Source organism: Nannospalax galili, unplaced genomic scaffold (assembly GCF_000622305.1).
Source record: "Nannospalax galili isolate Female #2095 unplaced genomic scaffold, S.galili_v1.0 scaffold779, whole genome shotgun sequence".
Taxonomy (NCBI): domain Eukaryota; kingdom Metazoa; phylum Chordata; class Mammalia; order Rodentia; family Spalacidae; genus Nannospalax; species Nannospalax galili.
Window position 1 is genome coordinate 1,432,478 of NW_008345224.1, and position 6,538 is coordinate 1,439,015.

The 6,538-nt window shown below is 42.7% G+C and overlaps 1 protein-coding gene across 3 annotated transcripts in view; it reads right to left on the reverse strand.

The window, feature by feature from the left end:
* Insig2 (insulin induced gene 2) overlaps positions 1 to 6,268 on the reverse strand; it is a 36,898-nt gene extending 30,630 nt beyond the window's left edge. The window contains exon 1 of one of the 3 annotated variants that reach the window (XM_029567497.1): positions 6,227 to 6,268. The gene's annotated coding sequence lies outside the window, so the exon portion shown is untranslated. Of the gene's footprint in view, positions 1 to 868; positions 1,123 to 6,226 lie in introns of those variants that run through there. The other 2 variants (XM_008841408.3, XM_029567499.1) reach the window with 2 other exon arrangements.
* Between the last annotated feature and the right edge of the window lie 270 nt (positions 6,269 to 6,538).

The window sequence follows — 6,538 nt, forward strand, 5'->3', positions numbered from 1 at the left end:
TGCATGGCAAACTTCCATTTTCCTGCATCCAGGACTGGAATCTGACTTCCCCTGCAGTACGATGCTAACCAGTTTCACTCGCTCAACTGTCAAGACCATCTGTTCCCTCTTCAGGAGTTTCATCAATCCCACAAAACAGCAAGCTCTTCGCGGTTTCTTCCCTCCACTATACAGCTAACACGATCCTTTAACAACTTTCCCCAATATTAACCGAACATAGGTTGTTTTCACGTAAGTTTTAACACCCTTCCTTGCCCTCAAACCCGTCCTCAACAGTGCACTGTTCTTTCCGACTGCCCATCCCCACCGAGCGACCCTAAAATCCCAATTACTACCACCAACCGGCTTCAGGCCCTGGCAAGAGCTCTCTTTGGCTACACCCACTGACTTGCCTCAAAGGTATCCACTTCTGATCCAAAACCCCAAAGTCCAACTCCAAGTCCTCTCATGTCGGTGGATTGATTTATTACGATCACCTACCTAATTGGGATCCATCCCTTGGCAGTCTTTCTCCCTGGCGACAAGTCACCTTGACAGGTGTACGCTTGACCAGCTTGGCCCATCTCAGCCCCCAACAGACCTCCAGGGTCGCCCTTCCGGCCGTCCTCCGGCCTTCTTCAGTCGTCCACTGTCCCCGAGACCGCGGCCTCCCCTACAGGCTGTGCCCACTGTCCCCTTCCATACCCCACCGTCCTCTCTCCAGGTAAGCCGGGACTCTCGCTCAGCAGGCCCCACCTGCCGATCCTTGATCCCCTAAACACCAGCCACCAGCCACCAAGATCCCCAGCCTGCAAGAAAAACGCAGAAGTACTTCCTCTTCCCGCAAGCCACCGCGTCCCCAAGGCCATTCCCCTCCACAGCAGCTCACCTGCGCTCTGCGAGGAGACCCCCAACTAACCCCCTCCTCCGCCATCTTCAGGGACCGGCCCCCAGGCCTGTTCCCCTCCCACAGCTCCGCCCGCGTCGCCCTGAGCATGCGCGGCTGGGAGCGTAGGTCGGGGCAGAAGAGTTTCCGGTTCCCGCTGAGAGAAAGCTAGTGCACCACACAGACGGGGCAAAGGGACTTCCGGTCTGCAGAAACCGATGCTGAAGGGAGGCGGGACCTTGTCCTGGGAGGCATCAGCTGTTGTTCGCTGTCCCGGGTTTTGACGGGTGTCCAGACTGTGGGCGGAGTGGGGGAATCGTGCGCGGACGCACGCACGCGCGGCTCGAGGCCCCGCCCCCCGCAAGGGCCTCCGCTGCGCAGATTGATGATGGCGGGTTTTGCGGCGCCAGTCCTCTGGCAATCCCGCCCAGGACTCTTCAATATCCCTTCTGCCTTGTGTTGCTCTCCTTTTTTTTTTTCCTTTCCCTGGAAAGTCCCAAGTTATTTTGGAGAATATAGTTGGTATTTTGATATTTTTCACTCATCATCAGTCCGCGGGTTTCATTTCTAATGATTCCCCAGAGACAACTAGGTAATGTGTTTAAAGTCAGTTTTCATCCACAGGACTCTAGATTTAAGAAGCCAAAGAACAGACAACATAAACCCCATCATCTCTTTTAGAAACATTATTTCTGTTCAATTTAAGACCATGCTTCTCCAACATGAACTAATCTCTAGAACAGATCTTTGGAGTCTGTGCAAATGAACTTCTGTATGAAAAGTGGTGGCTGTCAACTGTCATGTGCAGTGATCCCCCAGAAAGCATTCATTAACAAGATTTTTTAAATAATTTTGATTTATTCTTTGAAAATTTCATGAACAGGAAATTGGCATGTGGAGGTGTGGAGTAGATCCAGGAGAGTGGGGGCAGAAGGAAGGGCAAATATGATTAAATTGTATGAAATTCTCAAAGAATTAAGAAAAACATTAAAAGAAAATTTCATACATGTACCTAATGCATTTTGACCAAATCTTTCTCCTTCCACAGTTTTGTTTTTGTTTTTCAGCCAATAACAAGCTGGGCATGGTGGCACACATTTTTAATCCCAGCACTTGAGTAGCAGAGACAGGTGACTCTCTGAGATATGGAGGCTAGCCTTGTCTACATAACAAAGCCAATTAGGGCTACAGAGAGACCCTGTCTCAAACAAAACAAAAACAAAAAACCACATACCAAAACCTTGATGCTAATTACCTCCCATGACTCAGCTATTCCATATATTGCTTTTTGTGAGGTATACCCCAAAATATATTATGGATGTGTCAGATGACACTAGTCATGAGAATTTTAGAGGAAATGTGGACTTAATGTAACTTCCGTGATTTTCAAGAGTATCATTTAGTTAGATGCCTTCGTTTTTTCTTACTTTGAACTAGAAAATGAGCAGATGGATTTGTAATGTTTTTTGTCTTTTTACCAACATTTATTGCTGAAAAGAGAGAAACTAAACTTGCACCAGAAGTCTCAGTAATTTTTTTATTACCTTTCTTGTATTTTCTAATGTTTCTCTAGCTCTTAAGTTTAATTCCAGTGGCTTTTAATGCTTAGTAATAAATGAAGAGTTATAATTGTGTTGCATCAATGAAGAATTTTATAAGGAAAAAAGAAAAGTACATATGTAATGGTTAATCTTCATTGTCACCTTGACAGGAAATAGAATCACCATGGAAACAACCACTGGGTATATATCTATGAGAGTATTTTCAGAAAGGTTTAACTAAGGAAGGAAGGGACATTCTGCATGTGGTGCAGCACAGTTCCAAGGCCTGGGGTCCCAGACAGAATAAAAAGAAAGCTACTTGAGCATCACGTTTCATCTGACTCTGTTTCATGACTGTGGATGCAATGTGACCAGCACCTCACACCCCCTCAGCATGCTTTGCCCACCATGATGGCCTATGTCCCCTCAAAATGTCAGCCAAGGGGCTGGATCAATAGCTCAATGGTTAAAAGCACTTCCAGAGGTGCTCCTCCATAGGACTCAGGTGCAGCTCCAAGCACCCATATGGTAGCTAACAACTATTCATAACTCTAGTTCTAGGGGATCTGATGAACTGTTCTGGCCTCCATGGGCATTGTACACATGTGGTGCACTTACATATATGCAGACAAGACATACATGTAAAAATTTTTAAAATACTTTATTTTTATTTTATGGTTATGAGTATCTTGCCTGCATGCATGTAGTGCACCTGTGTCACATAGTGTCCAAGGAGGTCAGATCCCCTGGAACTGGAGTTGCCAAAGGGTATTAGCCACCATGTAGGTACTAGGAATCGAAGCCGGTCCTCTGCAAGAGCAGTCAGTGCTCTTAAATGCTGAATCATCTTTTCAGCCCCAGAATCTTTAAAAAAAAAATTAATGTGAACCCAAATAAACCCTTCCTCCCTAAAGTGTTTTTGCTGGTTATTTTTTTCACAGCAACAAGAAAAGTAGCATGAAAACATTAAAATCCAAAATTAATTGATGGCAAGATATAACTTAAGAACTTGGCAATGATCATATTAACTTTGGATTACTTTGCAATTGGTTTAAGGTCACTAGACTTCTGATGAAGGATGAGCATGTCTATATAATCATGTTCAATAAATTCATTTTTCTAGCCTCTTTCTGATAGAAATATCAATGATTTGGGAATTCTGTGACTTGTTTATACTAACCTTACATATTATTCAATCTTTCAAACAGAACATAAGGTATGTTATGAAAATAAAAAGTTTAACTAATTAGATACAAATATTAACAAAAGGTCATTTGCCTTCTGGGAGTCAGATGCTGTTGAACTAATAGTAGTTATTGACTAAAAGCTGAAGCCTGCTAAGCCTTATTTGTAAGTTTCTGAGAGCCTTGGACTTGGAAACTCAAATTAAAAATATCCAAAAATTATATCCAAATAGTGTGGCAGTTTTTCTACTCAGTAATTGGAACCAAAAAAAAAAAAAAAAAAAAAAAAAAAAAAAAAAAAAAAAAAAACTAAAAAATATCCTACCTTGGTTTTATGATAGTTGTTTGTTTGATTTGGTCTTTTTTGAGACAAAATCTCACTATATAGCCCTTACTGGCCTGAAACTCGGTATGTAGACCAGGCTGACCTTGTACAGATCTTCCAGGCTCTGCTTCCCAAATCCTGAGAGCACAGGCCTGTGTCACCACACCTGCCAGTTTTTGTTTTATCATGTTTTGATGTGAGATACTGCTTTGTTTGGTTGTGACTTCTCCACACCTGGACCCCAAGATTCATGTGCTGAAACATGGCCTTGGTGAGGTGATGCCAAGAAGAAAATCCTTTAGGAGGTGGGTTGGGGACTAATAAACAGTAATTAAGCAATGTGGGCTCTACCCTCATGAATGGGCTAATGCTGGTCTGAGTGATTAAAGACTGGGGTAAGTAGATTAGCTCCCAGAGAACAGGTGATTATAAAAAGAGCAAGCCTCCTTACTTCAAGATGGGAATCTTCACCTTGCACGTGCTCGCACCATACCATCCACCATATTATCATGAAGGTAGAAGGCCTTCATCAGGGGCCCAACAGTCAGGCCACTTGATCTAGGACTTTGAGCCACCAAAACTGTGAGTTACATAAAATCTCTGTAAAAATGACCCAGCCTTGGATATTTTATTATAGCAAGCAAAACAAAACAGACTAACCCAGATACATACAGTTAAGGGGCCCTAAAAGGGATTTTGGCTTTTCAAGATTATAGGATAGATTATTTATTAGTCCATTCATCCCTTCAACAACTACAACCTGAGCATTTAGAAGACATTAGGCACTGGACGTTAGGAGAAAAGCAAAATAGACAAGTCTTGCCACTTACAGTCTAATGGTGGAAACAATAATGGTCAAATTAATATATAATGACAGTTGAGACATGTACTATGTTAGTTACTTCTCGTGATCAAATACCTGACAAGATGTAACTTAGGGGGAAAACAATTTATTTTAGATTATGTTTTAAGAAAGTCCATCATGATGGGAAGGCACAGTGGCAGGAGCACGAGACACCTGGTCAAATTGGATAGTGGACAGGAAATGGAGCAGGGATATAAAAACCTCAAAGCATACCCCAGGTGACCCACTTCCTCCAGGAAGGCTCCACTTCTTAAAAGTTTCACAACCTTCTAAAACAGCACCACCAGCTGGGTGCCAAGTGTTCAGACACATGACATTTCAATTCAGATCACAAGTGCCAAAAAGATATACCATAAATAAGGCTACCTGACCACTGTATGTGACTCTAGGTGCATGAAAATTGTGAGGTGTCTGAGAAGGGCAGGTTGAAGGATAACTATGAAGGTACAAGAGCTGGAAACTCTTTGTGTGTTCCAGGAATTGAAAGGAAGTCAGAGTCACTGAGGTGACTGAAAGAGGATAGTAATCAGAAAAGAGGAAGGCTACAACTTAAGGTGATATATTAACTTCGTGAAAGACCACTTACTGTGTATCAGGCACTGAGTTAATCTACTATGTGTTTCTTCTCTCTCTCTCTCTCTTCTCTCTCTCTCTCTCTCTCTCTCTCTCTCTCTCTCTCTCTCTCTGTATGTGTGTGTGTGTGTGTGTGTGTGTGTGTGTGTGTAGGTCAGAAGTCAACATCAGGTGTCTTTCTCAGTTGGTCTAGACCATGTTTTTGAGAAAGGGTTTCTTATAACCTGGAACTCATGGATTCAGCAAGCCCAGGGATCCTCTTGTATCTGCCTTCCCAGCGCTGGGTTAAGGTCTGCACTGCTATGCTCAGCTTTTGTGCACGCATGCTGGGACTGAAACTCAGGTGCTCCTGCTTGCATATCATGCACTTTACCAACTGCAACATCTCTCCAGCCCTTAAATTCACTCTCACATCATGTGTTCAAAACCCTTTGAATTAGATACCAGAGACATTCTCAACCCTCACTGTCTATTAGGACTACCTTTAAATAGCTTTAAACTTATTAAAGTAATACAGGTGCTATGTATGACATCTTTTCAGTACCTGAGCCACACCCTCAATATATTCCAATTTAATTGGGTCACAGAAGAGACGAAAACACTTTAAATAAATTCTTTTGTAGTCTTGATACAATCCTAAAGCAATTTAAATTCAGGCAGAGTTGAGAAGCACCGGCTTCATCTAAATTTGTCCAACATCATTTGGCAACAGAGTGAATGGCAGGAAAGGCAGAAATTTAACCTATATTGTTCAATTCCAATGCCTTTGTTCTTAGCCACTCTCTACTACCCTGTCAGTAATCACATACAGTAGACAGTTACAAGCCAGAAGCTTACCAAGACACAAAAGAATGAATGAGACAGAGCTCTTACCTTCAACAAGTTCATAGTCTAGGGTAACTGAAGTGTCAGGAAACCAAGCCAGGCCATCCCACATGAACAGACACAAGTAAACAACTCTAAGTGAGATCAGATATATTCAGTTTTAACCTAGATTGGTGCAGAAGGTAACCAATAGCAGGGCACCTAGGAAGGCAGGATTGCAGATGTCAGCTGAGAAATGGTGCAAGCATGCGCTGAGGCAAAAGCAGAGGTCATAGAATTGGCAGCACTGACTGACTACTGATAGGAGAGTGACAAAAAGAACATAGTGGAAAGTGGTTTCAAAGTATTGAGCTAGAGAAA